Source organism: Ascidiella aspersa, chromosome 4 (assembly GCF_963924565.1).
Source record: "Ascidiella aspersa chromosome 4, kaAscAspe10.2, whole genome shotgun sequence".
Classification (NCBI taxonomy): Eukaryota; Metazoa; Chordata; class Ascidiacea; order Phlebobranchia; family Ascidiidae; genus Ascidiella; species Ascidiella aspersa.
The window spans coordinates 24,780,054-24,798,161 of record NC_139450.1 but is presented as its reverse complement, the minus strand read 5'-3'; the positions used below and the strand labels follow the sequence as shown (position 1 = coordinate 24,798,161).

The 18,108-nt window shown below is 39.1% G+C and overlaps 36 non-coding genes and 61 pseudogenes across 36 annotated transcripts; all 97 read left to right on the top strand.

Annotated features, from left to right (window-relative positions):
* The first annotated feature begins 57 nt into the window (after positions 1-57).
* On the top strand, positions 58-176 carry LOC146156116 (5S ribosomal RNA; annotated as a pseudogene).
* A 64-nt stretch (positions 177-240) lies between these two features.
* Positions 241-359, top strand: LOC146156115 (5S ribosomal RNA; annotated as a pseudogene).
* Positions 360-433: 74 nt separating this feature from the next.
* Positions 434-552, top strand: LOC146156114 (5S ribosomal RNA; annotated as a pseudogene).
* A 65-nt stretch (positions 553-617) lies between these two features.
* On the top strand, positions 618-736 carry LOC146156113 (5S ribosomal RNA; annotated as a pseudogene).
* A 64-nt stretch (positions 737-800) lies between these two features.
* On the top strand, positions 801-919 carry LOC146156112 (5S ribosomal RNA; annotated as a pseudogene).
* Positions 920-993: 74 nt separating this feature from the next.
* LOC146156111 (5S ribosomal RNA) lies at positions 994-1,112 on the top strand (annotated as a pseudogene).
* Positions 1,113-1,177: 65 nt separating this feature from the next.
* On the top strand, positions 1,178-1,296 carry LOC146156110 (5S ribosomal RNA; annotated as a pseudogene).
* A 64-nt stretch (positions 1,297-1,360) lies between these two features.
* Positions 1,361-1,479, top strand: LOC146156109 (5S ribosomal RNA; annotated as a pseudogene).
* Positions 1,480-1,543: 64 nt separating this feature from the next.
* On the top strand, positions 1,544-1,662 carry LOC146156108 (5S ribosomal RNA; annotated as a pseudogene).
* A 74-nt stretch (positions 1,663-1,736) lies between these two features.
* On the top strand, positions 1,737-1,855 carry LOC146156107 (5S ribosomal RNA; annotated as a pseudogene).
* A 65-nt stretch (positions 1,856-1,920) lies between these two features.
* LOC146156106 (5S ribosomal RNA) lies at positions 1,921-2,038 on the top strand (annotated as a pseudogene).
* A 64-nt stretch (positions 2,039-2,102) lies between these two features.
* On the top strand, positions 2,103-2,221 carry LOC146156105 (5S ribosomal RNA; annotated as a pseudogene).
* Positions 2,222-2,295: 74 nt separating this feature from the next.
* On the top strand, positions 2,296-2,414 carry LOC146156104 (5S ribosomal RNA; annotated as a pseudogene).
* A 64-nt stretch (positions 2,415-2,478) lies between these two features.
* Positions 2,479-2,597, top strand: LOC146156103 (5S ribosomal RNA; annotated as a pseudogene).
* A 74-nt stretch (positions 2,598-2,671) lies between these two features.
* Positions 2,672-2,790, top strand: LOC146156102 (5S ribosomal RNA; annotated as a pseudogene).
* A 65-nt stretch (positions 2,791-2,855) lies between these two features.
* LOC146156101 (5S ribosomal RNA) lies at positions 2,856-2,974 on the top strand (annotated as a pseudogene).
* Positions 2,975-3,038: 64 nt separating this feature from the next.
* LOC146156100 (5S ribosomal RNA) lies at positions 3,039-3,157 on the top strand (annotated as a pseudogene).
* Positions 3,158-3,231: 74 nt separating this feature from the next.
* LOC146156099 (5S ribosomal RNA) lies at positions 3,232-3,350 on the top strand (annotated as a pseudogene).
* A 65-nt stretch (positions 3,351-3,415) lies between these two features.
* Positions 3,416-3,534, top strand: LOC146156098 (5S ribosomal RNA; annotated as a pseudogene).
* Positions 3,535-3,598: 64 nt separating this feature from the next.
* LOC146156097 (5S ribosomal RNA) lies at positions 3,599-3,717 on the top strand (annotated as a pseudogene).
* Positions 3,718-3,781: 64 nt separating this feature from the next.
* Positions 3,782-3,900, top strand: LOC146156096 (5S ribosomal RNA; annotated as a pseudogene).
* Positions 3,901-3,974: 74 nt separating this feature from the next.
* On the top strand, positions 3,975-4,093 carry LOC146156095 (5S ribosomal RNA; annotated as a pseudogene).
* A 65-nt stretch (positions 4,094-4,158) lies between these two features.
* LOC146156094 (5S ribosomal RNA) lies at positions 4,159-4,276 on the top strand (annotated as a pseudogene).
* Positions 4,277-4,340: 64 nt separating this feature from the next.
* LOC146156093 (5S ribosomal RNA) lies at positions 4,341-4,459 on the top strand (annotated as a pseudogene).
* A 74-nt stretch (positions 4,460-4,533) lies between these two features.
* Positions 4,534-4,652, top strand: LOC146156092 (5S ribosomal RNA; annotated as a pseudogene).
* Positions 4,653-4,717: 65 nt separating this feature from the next.
* LOC146156091 (5S ribosomal RNA) lies at positions 4,718-4,836 on the top strand. Its single transcript, XR_014498068.1, has one exon. It is a non-coding gene; the product is annotated as a 5S ribosomal RNA (ribosomal RNA).
* A 65-nt stretch (positions 4,837-4,901) lies between these two features.
* Positions 4,902-5,020, top strand: LOC146156090 (5S ribosomal RNA). Its single transcript, XR_014498011.1, has one exon. It is a non-coding gene; the product is annotated as a 5S ribosomal RNA (ribosomal RNA).
* A 64-nt stretch (positions 5,021-5,084) lies between these two features.
* On the top strand, positions 5,085-5,203 carry LOC146156089 (5S ribosomal RNA; annotated as a pseudogene).
* A 63-nt stretch (positions 5,204-5,266) lies between these two features.
* LOC146156088 (5S ribosomal RNA) lies at positions 5,267-5,385 on the top strand. The gene has a single exon (XR_014496671.1). It is a non-coding gene; the product is annotated as a 5S ribosomal RNA (ribosomal RNA).
* Positions 5,386-5,449: 64 nt separating this feature from the next.
* LOC146156087 (5S ribosomal RNA) lies at positions 5,450-5,568 on the top strand. The gene has a single exon (XR_014495316.1). It is a non-coding gene; the product is annotated as a 5S ribosomal RNA (ribosomal RNA).
* Positions 5,569-5,632: 64 nt separating this feature from the next.
* Positions 5,633-5,751, top strand: LOC146156086 (5S ribosomal RNA; annotated as a pseudogene).
* Positions 5,752-5,824: 73 nt separating this feature from the next.
* On the top strand, positions 5,825-5,943 carry LOC146156085 (5S ribosomal RNA; annotated as a pseudogene).
* A 65-nt stretch (positions 5,944-6,008) lies between these two features.
* On the top strand, positions 6,009-6,127 carry LOC146156084 (5S ribosomal RNA). The gene has a single exon (XR_014498197.1). It is a non-coding gene; the product is annotated as a 5S ribosomal RNA (ribosomal RNA).
* Positions 6,128-6,218: 91 nt separating this feature from the next.
* Positions 6,219-6,337, top strand: LOC146156083 (5S ribosomal RNA; annotated as a pseudogene).
* Positions 6,338-6,401: 64 nt separating this feature from the next.
* On the top strand, positions 6,402-6,520 carry LOC146156082 (5S ribosomal RNA; annotated as a pseudogene).
* Positions 6,521-6,585: 65 nt separating this feature from the next.
* LOC146156081 (5S ribosomal RNA) lies at positions 6,586-6,704 on the top strand (annotated as a pseudogene).
* Positions 6,705-6,769: 65 nt separating this feature from the next.
* On the top strand, positions 6,770-6,888 carry LOC146156080 (5S ribosomal RNA; annotated as a pseudogene).
* Positions 6,889-6,953: 65 nt separating this feature from the next.
* LOC146156079 (5S ribosomal RNA) lies at positions 6,954-7,072 on the top strand. The gene has a single exon (XR_014497287.1). It is a non-coding gene; the product is annotated as a 5S ribosomal RNA (ribosomal RNA).
* A 64-nt stretch (positions 7,073-7,136) lies between these two features.
* LOC146156078 (5S ribosomal RNA) lies at positions 7,137-7,255 on the top strand. Its single transcript, XR_014496173.1, has one exon. It is a non-coding gene; the product is annotated as a 5S ribosomal RNA (ribosomal RNA).
* Positions 7,256-7,319: 64 nt separating this feature from the next.
* On the top strand, positions 7,320-7,438 carry LOC146156077 (5S ribosomal RNA; annotated as a pseudogene).
* Positions 7,439-7,503: 65 nt separating this feature from the next.
* Positions 7,504-7,622, top strand: LOC146156076 (5S ribosomal RNA; annotated as a pseudogene).
* A 65-nt stretch (positions 7,623-7,687) lies between these two features.
* On the top strand, positions 7,688-7,806 carry LOC146156075 (5S ribosomal RNA). Its single transcript, XR_014497599.1, has one exon. It is a non-coding gene; the product is annotated as a 5S ribosomal RNA (ribosomal RNA).
* A 65-nt stretch (positions 7,807-7,871) lies between these two features.
* On the top strand, positions 7,872-7,990 carry LOC146156074 (5S ribosomal RNA). The gene has a single exon (XR_014496330.1). It is a non-coding gene; the product is annotated as a 5S ribosomal RNA (ribosomal RNA).
* Positions 7,991-8,054: 64 nt separating this feature from the next.
* LOC146156073 (5S ribosomal RNA) lies at positions 8,055-8,183 on the top strand (annotated as a pseudogene).
* Positions 8,184-8,247: 64 nt separating this feature from the next.
* LOC146156072 (5S ribosomal RNA) lies at positions 8,248-8,366 on the top strand. The gene has a single exon (XR_014497913.1). It is a non-coding gene; the product is annotated as a 5S ribosomal RNA (ribosomal RNA).
* A 74-nt stretch (positions 8,367-8,440) lies between these two features.
* On the top strand, positions 8,441-8,559 carry LOC146156071 (5S ribosomal RNA; annotated as a pseudogene).
* Positions 8,560-8,633: 74 nt separating this feature from the next.
* LOC146156070 (5S ribosomal RNA) lies at positions 8,634-8,752 on the top strand. The gene has a single exon (XR_014495314.1). It is a non-coding gene; the product is annotated as a 5S ribosomal RNA (ribosomal RNA).
* A 64-nt stretch (positions 8,753-8,816) lies between these two features.
* LOC146156069 (5S ribosomal RNA) lies at positions 8,817-8,935 on the top strand. Its single transcript, XR_014496553.1, has one exon. It is a non-coding gene; the product is annotated as a 5S ribosomal RNA (ribosomal RNA).
* A 65-nt stretch (positions 8,936-9,000) lies between these two features.
* On the top strand, positions 9,001-9,119 carry LOC146156068 (5S ribosomal RNA). Its single transcript, XR_014496936.1, has one exon. It is a non-coding gene; the product is annotated as a 5S ribosomal RNA (ribosomal RNA).
* A 65-nt stretch (positions 9,120-9,184) lies between these two features.
* LOC146156067 (5S ribosomal RNA) lies at positions 9,185-9,303 on the top strand. The gene has a single exon (XR_014495313.1). It is a non-coding gene; the product is annotated as a 5S ribosomal RNA (ribosomal RNA).
* Positions 9,304-9,367: 64 nt separating this feature from the next.
* LOC146156066 (5S ribosomal RNA) lies at positions 9,368-9,496 on the top strand (annotated as a pseudogene).
* A 64-nt stretch (positions 9,497-9,560) lies between these two features.
* LOC146156065 (5S ribosomal RNA) lies at positions 9,561-9,679 on the top strand. Its single transcript, XR_014497912.1, has one exon. It is a non-coding gene; the product is annotated as a 5S ribosomal RNA (ribosomal RNA).
* Positions 9,680-9,753: 74 nt separating this feature from the next.
* On the top strand, positions 9,754-9,872 carry LOC146156064 (5S ribosomal RNA; annotated as a pseudogene).
* Positions 9,873-9,936: 64 nt separating this feature from the next.
* On the top strand, positions 9,937-10,055 carry LOC146156063 (5S ribosomal RNA). The gene has a single exon (XR_014498334.1). It is a non-coding gene; the product is annotated as a 5S ribosomal RNA (ribosomal RNA).
* Positions 10,056-10,119: 64 nt separating this feature from the next.
* Positions 10,120-10,238, top strand: LOC146156062 (5S ribosomal RNA; annotated as a pseudogene).
* Positions 10,239-10,312: 74 nt separating this feature from the next.
* LOC146156061 (5S ribosomal RNA) lies at positions 10,313-10,431 on the top strand (annotated as a pseudogene).
* Positions 10,432-10,505: 74 nt separating this feature from the next.
* LOC146156060 (5S ribosomal RNA) lies at positions 10,506-10,624 on the top strand (annotated as a pseudogene).
* A 74-nt stretch (positions 10,625-10,698) lies between these two features.
* On the top strand, positions 10,699-10,817 carry LOC146156059 (5S ribosomal RNA). Its single transcript, XR_014496005.1, has one exon. It is a non-coding gene; the product is annotated as a 5S ribosomal RNA (ribosomal RNA).
* A 65-nt stretch (positions 10,818-10,882) lies between these two features.
* Positions 10,883-11,001, top strand: LOC146156058 (5S ribosomal RNA). Its single transcript, XR_014496329.1, has one exon. It is a non-coding gene; the product is annotated as a 5S ribosomal RNA (ribosomal RNA).
* A 65-nt stretch (positions 11,002-11,066) lies between these two features.
* Positions 11,067-11,185, top strand: LOC146156057 (5S ribosomal RNA; annotated as a pseudogene).
* Positions 11,186-11,250: 65 nt separating this feature from the next.
* On the top strand, positions 11,251-11,369 carry LOC146156056 (5S ribosomal RNA; annotated as a pseudogene).
* A 65-nt stretch (positions 11,370-11,434) lies between these two features.
* On the top strand, positions 11,435-11,553 carry LOC146156055 (5S ribosomal RNA; annotated as a pseudogene).
* Positions 11,554-11,618: 65 nt separating this feature from the next.
* LOC146156054 (5S ribosomal RNA) lies at positions 11,619-11,737 on the top strand (annotated as a pseudogene).
* Positions 11,738-11,801: 64 nt separating this feature from the next.
* On the top strand, positions 11,802-11,920 carry LOC146156053 (5S ribosomal RNA; annotated as a pseudogene).
* A 74-nt stretch (positions 11,921-11,994) lies between these two features.
* Positions 11,995-12,113, top strand: LOC146156052 (5S ribosomal RNA; annotated as a pseudogene).
* A 65-nt stretch (positions 12,114-12,178) lies between these two features.
* LOC146156051 (5S ribosomal RNA) lies at positions 12,179-12,297 on the top strand (annotated as a pseudogene).
* Positions 12,298-12,362: 65 nt separating this feature from the next.
* LOC146156050 (5S ribosomal RNA) lies at positions 12,363-12,471 on the top strand (annotated as a pseudogene).
* A 64-nt stretch (positions 12,472-12,535) lies between these two features.
* On the top strand, positions 12,536-12,654 carry LOC146156049 (5S ribosomal RNA). Its single transcript, XR_014496758.1, has one exon. It is a non-coding gene; the product is annotated as a 5S ribosomal RNA (ribosomal RNA).
* A 64-nt stretch (positions 12,655-12,718) lies between these two features.
* Positions 12,719-12,837, top strand: LOC146156048 (5S ribosomal RNA). The gene has a single exon (XR_014496669.1). It is a non-coding gene; the product is annotated as a 5S ribosomal RNA (ribosomal RNA).
* Positions 12,838-12,901: 64 nt separating this feature from the next.
* Positions 12,902-13,020, top strand: LOC146156047 (5S ribosomal RNA). The gene has a single exon (XR_014496627.1). It is a non-coding gene; the product is annotated as a 5S ribosomal RNA (ribosomal RNA).
* A 64-nt stretch (positions 13,021-13,084) lies between these two features.
* LOC146156046 (5S ribosomal RNA) lies at positions 13,085-13,203 on the top strand (annotated as a pseudogene).
* A 73-nt stretch (positions 13,204-13,276) lies between these two features.
* On the top strand, positions 13,277-13,395 carry LOC146156045 (5S ribosomal RNA; annotated as a pseudogene).
* A 65-nt stretch (positions 13,396-13,460) lies between these two features.
* LOC146156044 (5S ribosomal RNA) lies at positions 13,461-13,579 on the top strand. Its single transcript, XR_014495553.1, has one exon. It is a non-coding gene; the product is annotated as a 5S ribosomal RNA (ribosomal RNA).
* A 91-nt stretch (positions 13,580-13,670) lies between these two features.
* LOC146156043 (5S ribosomal RNA) lies at positions 13,671-13,789 on the top strand (annotated as a pseudogene).
* Positions 13,790-13,854: 65 nt separating this feature from the next.
* On the top strand, positions 13,855-13,973 carry LOC146156042 (5S ribosomal RNA). Its single transcript, XR_014498455.1, has one exon. It is a non-coding gene; the product is annotated as a 5S ribosomal RNA (ribosomal RNA).
* Positions 13,974-14,038: 65 nt separating this feature from the next.
* LOC146156041 (5S ribosomal RNA) lies at positions 14,039-14,159 on the top strand (annotated as a pseudogene).
* Positions 14,160-14,224: 65 nt separating this feature from the next.
* LOC146156040 (5S ribosomal RNA) lies at positions 14,225-14,343 on the top strand. The gene has a single exon (XR_014496328.1). It is a non-coding gene; the product is annotated as a 5S ribosomal RNA (ribosomal RNA).
* Positions 14,344-14,407: 64 nt separating this feature from the next.
* Positions 14,408-14,526, top strand: LOC146156039 (5S ribosomal RNA). The gene has a single exon (XR_014498421.1). It is a non-coding gene; the product is annotated as a 5S ribosomal RNA (ribosomal RNA).
* Positions 14,527-14,599: 73 nt separating this feature from the next.
* LOC146156038 (5S ribosomal RNA) lies at positions 14,600-14,718 on the top strand (annotated as a pseudogene).
* Positions 14,719-14,809: 91 nt separating this feature from the next.
* Positions 14,810-14,928, top strand: LOC146156037 (5S ribosomal RNA; annotated as a pseudogene).
* Positions 14,929-14,992: 64 nt separating this feature from the next.
* On the top strand, positions 14,993-15,111 carry LOC146156036 (5S ribosomal RNA; annotated as a pseudogene).
* Positions 15,112-15,176: 65 nt separating this feature from the next.
* On the top strand, positions 15,177-15,295 carry LOC146156035 (5S ribosomal RNA). Its single transcript, XR_014496327.1, has one exon. It is a non-coding gene; the product is annotated as a 5S ribosomal RNA (ribosomal RNA).
* A 65-nt stretch (positions 15,296-15,360) lies between these two features.
* Positions 15,361-15,479, top strand: LOC146156034 (5S ribosomal RNA; annotated as a pseudogene).
* Positions 15,480-15,544: 65 nt separating this feature from the next.
* On the top strand, positions 15,545-15,663 carry LOC146156033 (5S ribosomal RNA). Its single transcript, XR_014496325.1, has one exon. It is a non-coding gene; the product is annotated as a 5S ribosomal RNA (ribosomal RNA).
* A 64-nt stretch (positions 15,664-15,727) lies between these two features.
* LOC146156032 (5S ribosomal RNA) lies at positions 15,728-15,846 on the top strand. The gene has a single exon (XR_014496172.1). It is a non-coding gene; the product is annotated as a 5S ribosomal RNA (ribosomal RNA).
* A 64-nt stretch (positions 15,847-15,910) lies between these two features.
* Positions 15,911-16,029, top strand: LOC146156031 (5S ribosomal RNA). Its single transcript, XR_014498101.1, has one exon. It is a non-coding gene; the product is annotated as a 5S ribosomal RNA (ribosomal RNA).
* A 64-nt stretch (positions 16,030-16,093) lies between these two features.
* On the top strand, positions 16,094-16,212 carry LOC146156030 (5S ribosomal RNA). Its single transcript, XR_014495312.1, has one exon. It is a non-coding gene; the product is annotated as a 5S ribosomal RNA (ribosomal RNA).
* A 65-nt stretch (positions 16,213-16,277) lies between these two features.
* Positions 16,278-16,396, top strand: LOC146156029 (5S ribosomal RNA; annotated as a pseudogene).
* Positions 16,397-16,470: 74 nt separating this feature from the next.
* Positions 16,471-16,589, top strand: LOC146156028 (5S ribosomal RNA; annotated as a pseudogene).
* Positions 16,590-16,663: 74 nt separating this feature from the next.
* On the top strand, positions 16,664-16,782 carry LOC146156027 (5S ribosomal RNA). The gene has a single exon (XR_014496440.1). It is a non-coding gene; the product is annotated as a 5S ribosomal RNA (ribosomal RNA).
* A 64-nt stretch (positions 16,783-16,846) lies between these two features.
* Positions 16,847-16,965, top strand: LOC146156026 (5S ribosomal RNA). Its single transcript, XR_014495311.1, has one exon. It is a non-coding gene; the product is annotated as a 5S ribosomal RNA (ribosomal RNA).
* A 65-nt stretch (positions 16,966-17,030) lies between these two features.
* On the top strand, positions 17,031-17,149 carry LOC146156025 (5S ribosomal RNA; annotated as a pseudogene).
* Positions 17,150-17,214: 65 nt separating this feature from the next.
* LOC146156024 (5S ribosomal RNA) lies at positions 17,215-17,333 on the top strand (annotated as a pseudogene).
* Positions 17,334-17,397: 64 nt separating this feature from the next.
* LOC146156023 (5S ribosomal RNA) lies at positions 17,398-17,516 on the top strand. The gene has a single exon (XR_014495310.1). It is a non-coding gene; the product is annotated as a 5S ribosomal RNA (ribosomal RNA).
* Positions 17,517-17,580: 64 nt separating this feature from the next.
* LOC146156022 (5S ribosomal RNA) lies at positions 17,581-17,699 on the top strand. Its single transcript, XR_014495309.1, has one exon. It is a non-coding gene; the product is annotated as a 5S ribosomal RNA (ribosomal RNA).
* Positions 17,700-17,763: 64 nt separating this feature from the next.
* Positions 17,764-17,882, top strand: LOC146156021 (5S ribosomal RNA). Its single transcript, XR_014495471.1, has one exon. It is a non-coding gene; the product is annotated as a 5S ribosomal RNA (ribosomal RNA).
* Positions 17,883-17,947: 65 nt separating this feature from the next.
* On the top strand, positions 17,948-18,066 carry LOC146156020 (5S ribosomal RNA). The gene has a single exon (XR_014498196.1). It is a non-coding gene; the product is annotated as a 5S ribosomal RNA (ribosomal RNA).
* Positions 18,067-18,108: the final 42 nt, after the last annotated feature.

Below are 18,108 nucleotides of genomic sequence, written 5' to 3'. Positions count from 1 at the left end.
TATATTTAAATGTTAACATTTTTAAAGATTTTAGACCGAAAAATGTTGACCAATAGTGTCTACGACCATACCAGGTTCAATGCACCCGATCTCGTCCGATCTCGGAAGTTAAGCAACGTCGGGATTGGTTAGTACTTGGATGGGTGACCGTCTAGGAATACCAATTGTCATAGGAAAAATATGATTTATTTAAGTTTTTAAATTTTTAAATAGATTAGACCATAAATGTTGACCAATACAGTCTACGACCATACCAGGTTGAATGCACCCGATCTCGTCCGATCTCGGAAGTTAAGCCACGTCGGGATTGGTTAGTACTTGGATGGGTGACCGCCTAGGAATACCAATTGTCATAGGCAAAATATGATTTTTAAAATATATTTAAATGTTAACATTTTTAAAGATTTTAGACCGAAAAATGTTGACCAATAGTGTCTACGACCATACCAGGTTCAATGCACCCGATCTCGTCCGATCTCGGAAGTTAAGCAACGTCGGGATTGGTTAGTACTTGGATGGGTGACCGCCTAGGAATACCAATTGTAATAGGCAAAATATGATTTATTCAAGTTATTACATTTTTAAATAGATTAGACCAAAAAATGTTGAGCAATACTGGCTACGACCATACCAGGTTGATTGCACCCGATCTCGTCCGATCTCGGAAGTTAAGCAACGTCGGGATTGGTTAGTACTTGGATGGGTGACCGTCTAGGAATACCAATTGTCATAGGAAAAATATGATTTATTTAAGTTTTTAAATTTTTAAATAGATTAGACCATAAATGTTGACCAATACAGTCTACGACCATACCAGGTTGAATGCACCCGATCTCGTCCGATCTCGGAAGTTAAGCCACGTCGGGATTGGTTAGTACTTGGATGGGTGACCGCCTAGGAATACCAATTGTCATAGGCAAAATATGATTTTTAAAATATATTTAAATGTTAACATTTTTAAAGATTTTAGACCGAAAAATGTTGACCAATAGTGTCTACGACCATACCAGGTTCAATGCACCCGATCTCGTCCGATCTCGGAAGTTAAGCAACGTCGGGATTGGTTAGTACTTGGATGGGTGACCGCCTAGGAATACCAATTGTAATAGGCAAAATATGATTTATTCAAGTTATTACATTTTTAAATAGATTAGACCAAAAAATGTTGAGCAATACTGGCTACGACCATACCAGGTTGAATGCACCCGATCTCGTCCGATCTCGGAAGTTAAGCCACGTCGGGATTGCTTAGTACTTGGATGGGTGACCGCCTAGGAATACCAATTGTCGTAGGCACAATATGATTTATTTAAGTTTTTACATTTTTAAATAGATTAGACCATAAATGTTGACCAATACTGTCTACGACCATACCAGGTTGAATGCACCCGATCTCGTCCTATCTCGGAAGTTAAGCAACGTCGGGATTGGTTAGTACTTGGATGGGTGACCGTCTAGGAATACCAATTGTCATAGGAAAAATATGATTTATTTAAGTTTTTAAATTTTTAAATAGATTAGACCATAAATGTTGACCAATACAGTCTACGACCATACCAGGTTGAATGCACCCGATCTCGTCCGATCTCGGAAGTTAAGCCACGTCGGGATTGGTTAGTACTTGGATGGGTGACCGCCTAGGAATGCCAATTGTCATAGGCAAAATATGATTTTTAAAATATATTTAAATGTTAACATTTTTAAAGATTTTAGACCGAAAAATGTTGACCAATAGTGTCTACGACCATACCAGGTTCAATGCACCCGATCTCGTCCGATCTCGGAAGTTAAGCAACGTCGGGATTGGTTAGTACTTGGATGGGTGACCGCCTAGGAATACCAATTGTAATAGGCAAAATATGATTTATTCAAGTTATTACATTTTTAAATAGATTAGACCAAAAAATGTTGAGCAATACTGGCTACGACCATACCAGGTTGAATGCACCCATCTCGTCCGATCTCGGAAGTTAAGCCACGTCGGGATTGCTTAGTACTTGGATGGGTGACCGCCTAGGAATACCAATTGTCGTAGGCACAATATGATTTATTTAAATTTTTACATTTTTAAATAGATTAGACCATAAATGTTGACCAATACTGTCTACGACCATACCAGGTTGAATGCACCCGATCTCGTCCTATCTCGGAAGTTAAGCAATGTTGGGATTGGTTAGTACTTGGATGGGTGACCGCCTAGGAATACCAATTGTCATAGGCAAAATATGATTTTTAAAATATATTTAAATGTTAACATTTTTAAAGATTTTAGACCGAAAAATGTTGACCAATAGTGTCTACGACCATACCAGGTTCAATGCACCCGATCTCGTCCGATCTCGGAAGTTAAGCAACGTCGGGATTGGTTAGTACTTGGATGGGTGACCGTCTAGGAATACCAATTGTCATAGGAAAAATATGATTTATTTAAGTTTTTAAATTTTTAAATAGATTAGACCATAAATGTTGACCAATACAGTCTACGACCATACCAGGTTGAATGCACCCGATCTCGTCCGATCTCGGAAGTTAAGCCACGTCGGGATTGGTTAGTACTTGGATGGGTGACCGCCTAGGAATACCAATTGTCATAGGCAAAATATGATTTTTAAAATATATTTAAATGTTAACATTTTTAAAGATTTTAGACCGAAAAATGTTGACCAATAGTGTCTACGACCATACCAGGTTCAATGCACCCGATCTCGTCCGATCTCGGAAGTTAAGCAACGTCGGGATTGGTTAGTACTTGGATGGGTGACCGCCTAGGAATACCAATTGTAATAGGCAAAATATGATTTATTCAAGTTATTACATTTTTAAATAGATTAGACCAAAAAATGTTGAGCAATACTGGCTACGACCATACCAGGTTGATTGCACCCGATCTCGTCCGATCTCGGAAGTTAAGCAACGTCGGGATTGGTTAGTACTTGGATGGGTGACCGTCTAGGAATACCAATTGTCATAGGAAAAATATGATTTATTTAAGTTTTTAAATTTTTAAATAGATTAGACCATAAATGTTGACCAATACAGTCTACGACCATACCAGGTTGAATGCACCCGATCTCGTCCGATCTCGGAAGTTAAGCCACGTCGGGATTGGTTAGTACTTGGATGGGTGACCGCCTAGGAATACCAATTGTCATAGGCAAAATATGATTTTTAAAATATATTTAAATGTTAACATTTTTAAAGATTTTAGACCGAAAAATGTTGACCAATAGTGTCTACGACCATACCAGGTTCAATGCACCCGATCTCGTCCGATCTCGGAAGTTAAGCAACGTCGGGATTGGTTAGTACTTGGATGGGTGACCGCCTAGGAATACCAATTGTAATAGGCAAAATATGATTTATTCAAGTTATTACATTTTTAAATAGATTAGACCAAAAAATGTTGAGCAATACTGGCTACGACCATACCAGGTTGAATGCACCCGATCTCGTCCGATCTCGGAAGTTAAGCCACGTCGGGATTGCTTAGTACTTGGATGGGTGACCGCCTAGGAATGCCAATTGTCGTAGGCACAATATGATTTATTTAAGTTTTTACATTTTTAAATAGATTAGACCATAAATGTTGACCAATACTGTCTAAGACCATACCAGGTTGAATGCACCCGATCTCGTCCTATCTCGGAAGTTAAGCAACGTCGGGATTGGTTAGTACTTGGATGGGTGACCGTCTAGGAATACCAATTGTCATAGGAAAAATATGATTTATTTAAGTTTTTAAATTTTTAAATAGATTAGACCATAAATGTTGACCAATACAGTCTACGACCATACCAGGTTGAATGCACCCGATCTCGTCCGATCTCGGAAGTTAAGCCACGTCGGGATTGGTTAGTACTTGGATGGGTGACCGCCTAGGAATGCCAATTGTCATAGGCAAAATATGATTTTTAAAATATATTTAAATGTTAACATTTTTAAAGATTTTAGACCGAAAAATGTTGACCAATAGTGTCTACGACCATACCAGGTTCAATGCACCCGATCTCGTCCGATCTCGGAAGTTAAGCAACGTCGGGATTGGTTAGTACTTGGATGGGTGACCGCCTAGGAATACCAATTGTAATAGGCAAAATATGATTTATTCAAGTTATTACATTTTTAAATAGATTAGACCAAAAAATGTTGAGCAATACTGGCTACGACCATACCAGGTTGAATGCACCCATCTCGTCCGATCTCGGAAGTTAAGCCACGTCGGGATTGCTTAGTACTTGGATGGGTGACCGCCTAGGAATACCAATTGTCGTAGGCACAATATGATTTATTTAAATTTTTACATTTTTAAATAGATTAGACCATAAATGTTGACCAATACTGTCTACGACCATACCAGGTTGAATGCACCCGATCTCGTCCTATCTCGGAAGTTAAGCAATGTTGGGATTGGTTAGTACTTGGATGGGTGACCGCCTAGGAATACCAATTGTCATAGGCAAAATATGATTTTTAAAATATATTTAAATGTTAACATTTTTAAAGATTTTAGACCAAAAAATGTTGACCAATAGTGTCTACGACCATACCAGGTTGAATGCACCCGATCTCGTCCGATCTCGGAAGTTAAGCAACGTCGGGATTGGTTAGTACTTGGATGGGTGACCGCCTAGGAATACCAATTGTAATAGGCAAAATATGATTTATTCAAGTTTTTACATTTTTAAATAGATTAGACCAAAAAATGTTGAGCAATACTGGCTACGACCATACCAGGTTGAATGCACCCGATCTCGTCCGATCTCGGAAGTTAAGCAACGTCGGGATTGCTTAGTACTTGGATGGGTGACCGCCTAGGAATACCAATTGTCGTAGGCAAAATATGATTTATTTAAGTTTTTACATTTTTAAATCGATTAGACCAAAAAATGTTGGGCAATACTGGCTACGACCATACCAGGTTGAATGCACCCGATCTCGTCCGATCTCGGAAGTTAAGCCACGTCGGGATTGGTTAGTACTTGGATGGGTGACCGCCTAGGAATACCAATTGTCGTAGGCACAATATGATTTATTTAAGTTTTTACATTTTTAAATAGATTAGACCATAAATGTTGACCAATACTGTCTACGACCATACCAGGTTGAATGCACCCGATCTCGTCCGATCTCTGAAGTTAAGCAACGTCGGGATTGGTTAGTACTTGGATGGGTGACCGCCTAGGGATACCAATTGTCGTAGACACAATATGATTTATTTAATTTTTACATTTTTAAATAGATTAGACCATAAATGTTGACCAATACAGTCTACGACCATACCAGGTTGAATGCACCCGATCTCGTCCGATCTCGGAAGTTAAGCCACGTCGGGATTGGTTAGTACTTGGATGGGTGACCGCCTAGGAATACCAATTGTCGTAGGCACAATATGATTTATTTAAGTTTTTACATTTTTAAATAGATTAGACCATAAATGTTGACCAATACTGTCTACGACCATACCAGGTTGAATGCACCCGATCTCGTCCGATCTCGGAAGTTAAGCAACGTCGGGATTGGTTAGTACTTGGATGGGTGACCGCCTAGGAATACCAATTGTCGTAGGCACAATATGATTTATTTAAGTTTTTACATTTTTAAATAGATTAGACCATAAATGTTGACCAATACTGACTACGACCATACCAGGTTGAATGCACCCGATCTCGTCCGATCTCGGAAGTTAAGCAACGTCGGGATTGGTTGGTACTTGGATGGGTGACCGCCTAGGAATACCAATTGTCATAGGCAAAATATGATTTTTAAAATATATTTAATGTAAACATTTTTAAAGATTTTAGACCAAAAAATGTTGATCAATACTGTCTACGACCATACCAGGTTGAATGCAACCGATCTCGTCCGATCTCGGAAGTTAAAGAACGTCGGGATTGGTTAGTACTTGGATGGGTGACCGCCTAGGAATACCAATTGTCGTAGGCAATATATGATTTATTTAAGTTTTTACATTTTTAAATAGATTAGACCAAAAAATGTTGAGCAATACTGCCTACGACCATACCATGTTGAATGCACCCGATCTCGTCCGTTCTCGGAAGTTAAGCAACGTCCGGATTGGTTAGTACTTGGATGGGTGACCGCCTAGGAATACCAATTGTTGTAGGCAAAATATGATTTATTTAAGTTTTTATTTTTTTAAATATATTTAAATGTTAAAATTTTTAAAGATTTTAGACCAAAAAATGTTGACCAATACTGTCTACGACCATACCAGGTTGAAAGCACCCGATCTCGTCCGATCTCGGAAGTTAAGCAACGTCGGGATTGTTTAGTACTTGGATGGGTGACCGCCTAGCAATACCAATTGTCGTAGGCACAATATGATTTATTTAAGTTTTTACAGTTTTAAATAGATTAGACCATAAATGTTGACCAATACTTTCTACGACCATACCAGTTTGAATGCACCCGATCTCGTCCGATCTCGGACGTTAAGCAACGTCGGGATTGGTTAGTACTTGGATGGGTGACCGCCTAGGAATACCAATTGTCGTAGACACAATATGATTTATTTATGTTTTTACATTTTTAAATAGATTAGACCAAAAAATGTTGACCAAAACTGGCTACGACCATACCAGGTTGAATGCACCCGATCTCGTCCGATCTCGGAAGTTAAGCAAAGTCGGTATTTGTTAGTACTTGGATGGGTGACCGCCTAGGAATACCAATTGTCGTAGGCAAAATATGATTTATTTAAGTTTTTACATTTTTAAATAGATTAGACCAAAAAATGTTGACCAATACTGGCTACGACCATACCAGGTTGAGTGCACCCGATCTCGTCCGATCTCGGAAGTTAAGCAACGTCGGGATTGATTAGTACTTGGATGGGTGACCGACTAGGAATACCAATTGTCGTAGGCAAAATATGATTTATTTAAGTTTTTACATTTTTAAATAGATTAGACCAAAAAATGTTGACCAATACTGGCTACGACCATACCAGGTTGAATGCACCCGATCTCGTCCGATCTCGGTAGTTAAGCAACGTCGGGATTGGTTAGTACTTGGATGGGTGACCGCCTAGGAATACCAATTGTCGTAGGCGCAATATGATTTACTTAAGTTTTTACATTTTTAAATAGATTAGACCATAAATGTTGACCAATACTGTCTACGACCATACCAGGTTGAATGCACCCGATCTCGTGCGATCTCGGAAGTTAAGCAACGTCGGGATTGGTTAGTACTTGGATGGGTGACCGCCTAGGAATACCAATTGTCGTAGGCAAAATATGATTTATTTAAGTTTTTACTTTTTTAAATAGATTAGACGTAAAATGTTGAGAAATACTGCTTACGACCATACCAGGTTGAATGCACCCGATCTCGTCCGATCTCGGACGTTAAGCAACGTCGGTATTGGTTAGTACTTGGATGGGTGACCGCCTAGGAATACCAATTGTCGTAGACACAATATGATTTATTAATGTTTTTACATTTTTAAATAGATTAGACCAAAAAATGTTGACCAATACTGGCTACGACCATACCAGGTTGAATGCACCCGATCTCGTCCGATCTCGGAAGTTGAGCAACGTCGGGATTGGTTGGTACTTGGATGGGTGACCGCCTAGGAATACCAATTGTCGTAGGCAAAATATGATTTATTTAAGTTTTTACATTTTTAAATAGATTAGACCAAAAAATGTTGACCAATACTGGCTACGACCATACCAGGTTGAATGCACCCGATCTCGTCTGATCTCGGAAGTTAAGCAACGTCGGGATTGATTAGTACTTGGATGGGTGACCGCCTAGGAATACCAATTGTCGTAGGCAAAATATGATTTATTTAAGTTTTTACATTTTTAAATAGATTAGACCAAAAAATGTTGACCAATACTGGCTACGACCATACCAGGTTGAATGCACCCGATCTCGTCCGATCTCGGAAGTTAAGCAACGTCGGGATTGGTTAGTACTTGGATGGGTGACCGCCTAGGAATACCAATTGTCGTAGGCACAATATGATTTACTTAAGTTTTTACATTTTTAAATAGATTAGACCATAAATGTTGACCAATACTGTCCACGACCATACCAGGTTGAATGCACCCGATCTCGTGCGATCTCGTGCGATCTCGGAAGTTAAGCAACGTCGGGATTGGTTAGTACTTGGATGGGTGACCGCCTAGGAATACCAATTGTCGTAGGCAAAATATGATTTATTTAAGTTTTTACTTTTTTAAATAGATTAGACGTAAAATGTTGAGAAATACTGCTTACGACCATACCAGGTTGAATGCACCCGATCTCGTCCGATCTCGGAAGTTAAGCAACGTCGGGATTGGTTAGTACTTGGATGGGTGACCGCATAGGAATTCCAATTGTCATAGGCAAAATATGATTTATAAAATATATTTAAATGTTAGCATTTTTGAAGATTTTAGACCAAAAAATGTTGACCACTACTGTCTACGACCATACCAGGTTGAATGCACCCGATCTCGTCCGATCTCGGAAGTTAAGCAACGTCGGGATTGGTTAGTACTTGGATGGGTGACCGCCTAGCAATACCAATTGTCATAGGCAAAATATGATTTTTAAAATATATTTAAATGTTAACATTTTTAAAGATTTTAGACCAAAAAATGTTGACCAATACTGTCTACGACCATACCAGGTTGAATGCACCCGATCTCGTCCGATCTCGGAAGTTAAGCAACGTCGGGATTGGTTAGTACTTGGATGGGTGACCGCCTAGGAATACCAATTGTCGTAGGCATAATATCATTTATTTAAGTTTTTACATTTTTAAATAGATTAGACCATAAATGTTGACGAATACTGTCTACGACCATACCAGGTTGAATGCACCCGATCTCGTGCGATCTCGGAAGTTAAGCAACGTCGGGATTGGTTAGTACTTGGATGGGTGACCGCCTAGGAATACCAATTGTCGTAGGCGCAAAATGATTTACTTAAGTTTTTACATTTTTAAATAGATTAGACCAAAAAATGTTGACCAATACTGGCTACGACCATACCAGGTTGAATGCACCCGATCTCGTCCGATCTCGGAAGTTAAGCAACGTCGGGATTGATTAGTACTTGGATGGGTGACCGCCTAGGAATACCAATTGTCGTAGGCAAAATATGATTTATTTAAGTTTTTACATTTTTAAATAGATTAGACCAAAAAATGTTGACCAATACTGTCTACGACCATACCAGGTTGAATGCACCCGATCTCGTCCGATCTCGGAAGTTAAGCAACGTCGGGATTGGTTAGTACTTGGATGGGTGACCGCCTAGGAATACCAATTGTCGTAGGCACAATATGATTTACTTAAGTTTTTACATTTTTAAATAGATTAGACCATTATTGTTGACCAATACTGTCTACGACCATACCAGGTTGAATGCACCCGATCTCGTGCGATCTCGTGCGATCTCGGAAGTTAAGCAACGTCGGGATTGGTTAGTACTTGGATGGGTGACCGCCTAGGAATACCAATTGTCGTAGGCAAAATATGATTTATTTAAGTTTTTACTTTTTTAAATAGATTAGACGTAAAATGTTGAGAAATACTGCTTACGACCATACCAGGTTGAATGCACCCGATCTCGTCCGATCTCGGAAGTTAAGCAACGTCGGGATTGGTTAGTACTTGGATGGGTGACCGCATAGGAATTCCAATTGTCATAGGCAAAATATGATTTATAAAATATATTTAAATGTTAGCATTTTTGAAGATTTTAGACCAAAAAATGTTGACCACTACTGTCTACGACCATACCAGGTTGAATGCACCCGATCTCGTCCGATCTCAGAAGTTAAGCAACGTCGGGATTGGTTAGTACTTGGATGGGTGACCGCCTAGCAATACCAGTTGTCGTAGGCTAAATATGATTTATTAAGTTTTTACATTTTTAAATAGATTAGACCAAAAAATGTTGACCAATACTGGCTACGACCATACCAGGTTGAATGCACCCGATCTCGCCCGATCTCGGAAGTTAAGCAACGTCGGGATTGGTTAGTACCTGGATGGGTGACCGCCTAGGAATACCAATTGTCGTAGGCAAAATATGATTTATTTAAGTTTTTACTTTTTTAAATAAATTAGACGTAAAATGTTGAGAAATACTGCTTACGACCATACCAGGTTGAATGCACCCGATCTCGTCCGATCTCGGAAGTTAAGCAACGTCGGGATTGGTTAGTACTTGGATGGGTGAACGCATAGGAATTCCAATTGTCATAGGCAAAATAGGATTTATAAAATATATTTAAATGTTAACATTTTTGATGATTTTAGACCAAAAAATGTTGACCACTACTGTCTACGACCATACCAGGTTGAATGCACCCGATCTCGTCCGATCTCGGAAGTTAAGCAACGTCGGGATTGGTTAGTACTTGGATGGGTTACCGCCTAGCAATACCAATTGTCAAAGGCAAAATATCATTTTTAAAATATATTTAAATGTTAACATTTTTAAAGATTTTAGACCAAAAAATGTTGACCAATACTGTCTACGACCATACCAGGTTGAATGCACTCGATCTCGTCCGATCTCGGAAGTTAAGCAACGTCGGGATTGGTTAGTACTTGGATGGGTGACCGCATAGGAATTCCAATTGTCATAGGCAAAATATGATTTATAAAATATATTTAAATGTTAACATTTTTAAAGATTTTAGACCAAAAAATGTTGACCAATACTGTCTACGACCATACCAGGTTGAATGCACCCGATCTCGTCCGATCTCGGAAGTTAAGCAATGTCGGGATTGGTTAGTACTTGGATGGGTGACCGCCTAGGAATACCAATTGTCGTAGGCAAAATATGATTTATTTAAGTTTTTACATTTTTAAATAGATTAGACCAAAAAATGTTGACCAATACTGGCTACGACCATACCAGGTTGAATGCACCCGATCTCGTCCGATCTCGGAAGTTAAGCAACGTCGGGATTGGTTAGTACTTGGATGGGTGACCGCCTAGGAATACCAATTGTCGTAGGCAAAATATGATTTATTTAAGTTTTTACATTTTTAAATAGATTAGACCAAAAAATGTTGACCAATACTGGCTACGAACATACCAGGTTGAATGCACCCGATCTCGTCCGATCTCGGAAGTTAAGCAACGTCGGGATTGGTTAGTACTTGGATGGGTGACCGCCTAGGAGTACCAATTGTCGTAGGCAAAATATGATTTATTTAAGTTTTTACATTTTTAAATAGATTAGACCAAAAAATATTGACCAATACAGGCTACGACCATACCAGGTTGAATGCACCCCATCTCGTCCGATCTCGGAAGTTAAGCCACGTCGGGATTGGTTAGTACTTGGATGGGTGACCGCCTAGGAATACCAATTGTCGTAGGCACAATATGATTTATTTAAGTTTTTACATTTTTAAATAGATTAGACCAAAAAATATTGACCAATACAGGCTACGACCATACCAGGTTGAATGCACCCCATCTCGTCCGATCTCGGAAGTTAAGCCACGTCGGGATTGGTTAGTACTTGGATGGGTGACCGCCTAGGAGTACCAATTGTCGTAGGCAAAATATGATTTATTTAAGTTTTTACATTTTTAAATAGATTAGACCAAAAAATATTGACCAATACAGGCTACGACCATACCAGGTTGAATGCACCCCATCTCGTCCGATCTCGGAAGTTAAGCCACGTCGGGATTGGTTAGTACTTGGATGGGTGACCGCCTAGGAATACCAATTGGCGTAGGCAAAATATGATTTATTTAAGTTTTTACTTTTTTAAATAGATTAGACATAAAATGTTGAGACATACTGCTTACGACCATACCAGGTTGAGTGCACCCGATCTCGTCCGATCTCGGATGTTAAGCAACGTCGGGATTGGTTAGTACTTGGATGGGTGACCGCATAGGAATTCCAATTGTCATAGGCAAAATATGATTTATAAAATATATTTAAATGTTAACATTTTTAAAGATTTTAGACCAAAAAATGTTGACCAATACTGTCTACGACCATACCAGGTTGAAGGCACCCGATCTCGTCCGATCTCGGAAGTTAAGCAATGTCGGGATTGGTTAGTACTTGGATGGGTGACCGCCTAGGAATACCAATTGTCATAGGCAAAATATGATTTATTCAAGTTTTTACATTTTTAAATAGATTAGACCAAAAAATGTTGAGCAATACTGGCTACGACCATACCAGGTTGAATGCACCCGATCTCGTCCGATCTCGGAAGTTGAGCAACGTCGGGATTGCTTAGTACTTGGATGGGTGACCGCATAGGAATACCAATTGTCGTAGGCAAAATATGATTTATTTAAGTTTTTACATTTTTAAATCGATTAGACCAAAAAATGTTAAGCAATACTGCCTACGACCATACCAGGTTGAATGCACCCGATCTCGGAAGTTAAGCCACGTCGGGATTGGTTAGTACTTGGATGGGTGACCGCCTAGGAATACCAATTGTCGTAGGCACAATATGATTTATTTAAGTTTTTACATTTTTAAATAGATTAGACCATAAATGTTGACCAATACTGTCTACGACCATACCAGGTTGAATGCACCCGATCTCGTCCGATCTCTGAAGTTAAGCAACGTCGGGATTGGTTAGTACTTGGATGGGTGACCGCCTAGGAATACCAATTGTCGTAGACACAATATGATTTATTTAAGTTTTTACATTTTTAAATAGATTAGACCATAAATGTTGACCAATACAGTCTACGACCATACCAGGTTGAATGCACCCGATCTCGTCCGATCTCGGAAGTTAAGCCACGTCGGGATTGGTTAGTACTTGGATGGGTGACCGCCTAGGAATACCAATTGTCGTAGGCACAATATGATTTATTTAAGTTTTTACATTTTTAAATAGATTAGACCATAAATGTTGACCAATACTGTCAACGACCATACCAGGTTGAATGCACCCGATCTCGTCCGATCTCGGAAGTTAAGCAACGTCGGGATTGGTTAGTACTTGGATGGGTGACCGCCTAGGAATACCAATTGTCGTAGGCACAATATGATTTATTTAAGTTTTTACATTTTTAAATAAATTAGACCTTAAATGTTGACCAATACTGACTACGACCATACCAGGTTGAATGCACCCGATCTCGTCCGATCTCGGAAGTTAAGCAACGTCGGGATTGGTTGGTACTTGGATGGGTGACCGCCTAGGAATACCAATTGTCATAGGCAAAATATGATTTTTAAAATATATTTAATGTTAACATTTTTAAAGATTTTAGACCAAAAAATGTTGATCAATACTGTCTACGACCATACCAGGTTGAATGCAACCGATCTCGTCCGATCTCGGAAGTTAAGCAACGTCGGTATTGGTTAGTACTTGGATGGGTGACCGCCTAGGAATACCAATTGTCGTAGGCAATATATGATTTATTTAAGTTTTTACATTTTTAAATAGATTAGACCAAAAAATGTTGAGCAATACTGCCTACGACCATACCATGTTGAATGCACCCGATCTCGTCCGTTCTCGGAAGTTAAGCAACGTCGGGATTGGTTAGTACTTGGATGGGTGACCGCCTAGGAATACCAATTGTTGTAGGCAAAATATGATTTATTTAAGTTTTTTTTTTTTTAAATATATTTAAATGTTAACATTTTTAAAGATTTTAGACCAAAAAATGTTGACCAATACTGTCTACGACCATACCAGGTTGAAAGCACCCGATCTCGTCCGATCTCGGAAGTTAAGCAACGTCGGGATTGTTTAGTACTTGGATGGGTGACCGCCTAGCAATACCAATTGTCGTAGGCAAAATATGATTTATTGATGTTTTTACGTTTTTAAATAGATTAGACCAAAAAATGTTGACCAATACTGGCTACGACCATACCAGGTTGAATGCACCCGATCTCGTCCGATATCGGAAGTTAAGCAACGTCGGGATTGGTTAGTACTTGGATGGGTGACCGCCTAGGAATACCAATTGTCGTAGGCAAAATATGATTTATTTAAGTTTTTAAATTTTTAAATAGATTAGACCAAAAAATGTTGACCAATATTGGCTACGACCATACCAGTTGAATGCACCCGATCTCGTCCGATCTCGGAAGTTAAGCAACGTCGGGATTGATTAGTAGTACTTGGATGGGTGACCGCCTAGGAATACCAATTGTCGTAGGCAAAATATGATTTATTTAAGTTTTTACATTTTTAAATAGATTAGACCAAAAAATGTTGACCAATACTGGCTACGACCATACCAGGTTGAATGCACCCGATCTCGTCCGATCTCGGAAGTTAAGCAACGTCGGGATTGGTTAGTACTTGGATGGGTGACCGCCTAGGAATACCAATTGTCGTAGGCACAATATGATTTACTTAAGTTTTTACATTTTTAAATAGATTAGACCATAAATGTTGACCAATACTGTCTACGACCATACCAGGTTGAATGCACCCGATCTCGTGCGATCTCGGAAGTTAAGCAACGTCGGGATTGGTTAGTACTTGGATGGGTGACCGCCTAGGAATACCAATTGTCATAGGCAAAATATGATTTTTAAAATATATTTAATGTTAACATTTTTAAAGATTTTAGACCAAAAAATGTTGATCAATACTGTCTACGACCATACCAGGTTGAATGCAACCGATCTTGTCCGATCTCGGAAGTTAAGCAACGTCGGGATTGGTTAGTACTTGGATGGGTGACCGCCTAGCAATACCAATTGTCGTAGGCACAATATGATTTATTTAAGTTTTTATTTTTTTAAATATATTTAAATGTTAACATTTTTAAAGATTTTAGACCAAAAAATGTTGACCAATACTGTCTACGACCATACCAGGTTGAAAGCACCCGATCTCGTCCGATCTCGGAAGTTAAGCAACGTCGGGATTGTTTAGTACTTGGATGGGTGACCGCCTAGCAATACCAATTGTCGTAGGCACAATATGATTTATTTAAGTTTTTACTGTTTTAAATAGATTAGACCATAAATGTTGACCAATACTTTCTACGACCATACCAGGTTGAATGCATCCGATCTCGTCCGATCTCGGACGTTAAGCAACGTCGGGATTGGTTAGTACTTGGATGGGTGACCGCCTAGGAATACCAATTGTCGTAGACACAATATGATTTATTTATGTTTTTACATTTTTAAATAGATTAGACCAAAAAATGTTGACCAATACTGGCTACGACCATACCAGGTTGAATGCACCCGATCTCGTCCGATCTCGGAAGTTAAGCAACGTCGGGATTGGTTAGTACTTGGATGGGTGACCGCCTAGGAATACCAATTGTCGTAGGCAAAATATGATTTATTTAAGTTTTTACATTTTTAAATAGATTAGACCAAAAAATGTTGACCAATACTGGCTACGACCATACCAGGTTGAATGCACCCGATCTCGTCCGATCTCGGAAGTTAAGCAACGTCGGGATTGATTACTACTTGGATGGGTGACCACCTAGGAATACCAATTGTCGTAGGCAAAATATGATTTATTTAAGTTTTTACATTTTTAAATATATTAGACCAAAAAATGTTGACCAATACTGGCTACGACCATACCAGGTTGAATGCACCCGATCTCGTCCGATCTCGGAAGTTAAGCAACGTCGGGATTGGTTAGTACTTGGATGGGTGACCGCCTAGGAATACCAATTGTCGTAGGCACAATATGATTTACTTAAGTTTTTACATTTTTAAATAGATTAGACCATAAATGTTGACCAATACTGTCTACGACCATACCAGGTTGAATGCACCCGATCTCGTGCGATCTCGGAAGTTAAGCAACGTCGGGATTGGTTAGTACTTGGATGGGTGACCGCCTAGGAATACCAATTGTCGTAGGCAAAATATGATTTATTTAAGTTTTTACTTTTTTAAATAGATTAGACGTAAAATGTTGAGAAATACTGCTTACCACCATACCAGGTTGAATGCACCCGATCTCGTCCGATCTCGGAAGTTAAGCAACGTCGGGATTGGTTAGTACTTGGATGGGTGACCGCCTAGGAATACCAATTGTCGTAGGCATAATATCATTTATTTAAGTTTTTACATTTTTAAATAGATTAGACCATAAATGTTGACGAATACTGTCTACGACCATACCAGGTTGAATGCACCCGATCTCGTCCGATCTCGGAAGTTAAGCAACGTCGGGATTGGTTAGTACTTGGATGGGTGACCGCCTAGGAATACCAATTGTCGTAGGCAAAATATGATTTATTTAAGTTTTTACATTTTTAAATAGATTAGACCAAAAAATGTTGACCAATACTGGCTACGAACATACCAGATTGAATGCACCCGATCTCGTCCGATCTCGGAAGTTAAGCAACGTCGGGATTGGTTAGTACTAGGATGGGTGACCGCCTAGCAATACCAATTGTCATAGGCAAAATATGATTTTTAAAATATATTAAAATGTTAACATTTTTGAAGATTTTAGACCAAAAAATATTGACCAATACTGTCTACGACCATACCAGGTTGAATGCACCCGATCTCGTCCGATCTCGGAAGTTAAGCAACGTCGGGATTGGTTAGTACTTGGATGGGTTACCGCCTAGCAATACCAATTGTCATAGGCAAAATATGATTTTTAAAATATATTTAAATGTTAACATTTTTAAAGATTTTAGACCAAAAAATGTTGACCAATACTGTCTACGGCCATACCAGGTTGTATGCACCCGATCTCGTCCGATCTCGGAAGTTAAGCAACGTCGGGATTGGTTAGTACTTGGATGGGTGACCGCCTAGGAATACCAATTGTCGTAGGCATAATATCATTTATTTAAGTTTTTACATTTTTAAATAGATTAGACCATAAATGTTGACGAATACTGTCTACGACCATACCAGGTTGAATGCACCCGATCTCGTCCGATCTCGGAAGTTAAGCAACGTCGGGATTGGTTAGTACTTGGATGGGTGACCGCCTAGGAATACCAATTGTCGTAGGCAAAATATGATTTATTTAAGTTTTTACATTTTTAAATAGATTAGACCAAAAAATGTTGACCAATACTGGCTACGAACATACCAGATTGAATGCACCCGATCTCGTCCGATCTCGGAAGTTAAGCAACGTCGGGATAGGTTAGTACTTGGATGGGTGACCGCCTAGGAATACCAATTGTCGTAGGCTAAATATGATTTATTTAAGTTTTTACATTTTTAAATAGATTAGACCAAAAAATGTTGACCAATACTAGCTACGACCATACCAGGTTGAATGCACCCGATCTCGTCCGATCTCGGAAGTTAAGCAACGTCGGGAGTGGTTAGTACTTGGATGGGTGACCGCCTAGGAATACCAATTGTCGTAGGCACAATATGATTTATTTAAGTTTTTACATTTTTAAATAGATTAGACCATAAATGTTGACCAATACTGTCTACGACCATACCAGGTTGAATGCACCCGATCTCGTCCGATCTCGGAAGTTAAGCAACGTCGGGATTGGTTAGTACTTGGATGGGTGACCGCCTAGGAATACCAATTGTCGTAGGCAAAATATGATTTATTTAAGTTTTTACTTTTTTAAATAGATTAGACGTAAAATGTTGAGAAATACTGTCTACGACCATACCAGGTTGAATGCACCCGATCTCGTCCGATCTCGGAAGTTAAGCAACGTCGGGATTGGTTAGTACTTGGATGGGTGACCGCCTAGGAATACCAATTGTCGTAGGCATAATATCATTTATTTAAGTTTTTACTTTTTTAAATAGATTAGACCATAAATGTTGACCAATACTGTCTACGACCATACCAGGTTGAATGCACCCGATCTCGTCCGATCTCGGAAGTTAAGCAACGTCGGGATTGGTTAGTACTTGGATGGGTGACCGCATAGGAATACCAATTGTCGTAGGCAAAATATGATTTATTTAAGTTTTTACATTTTTAAATAGATTAGACCAAAAAACGTTGACCAATACTGGCTACGAACATACCGGGTTGAATGCACCCGATCTCGTCCGATCTCGGAAGTTAAGCAACGTCGGGATTGGTTAGTACTTGGATGGGTGACCGCCTAGGAATACCAATTGTCGTAGGCAAAATATGATTTATTTAAGTTTTTACATTTTTAAATAGATTAG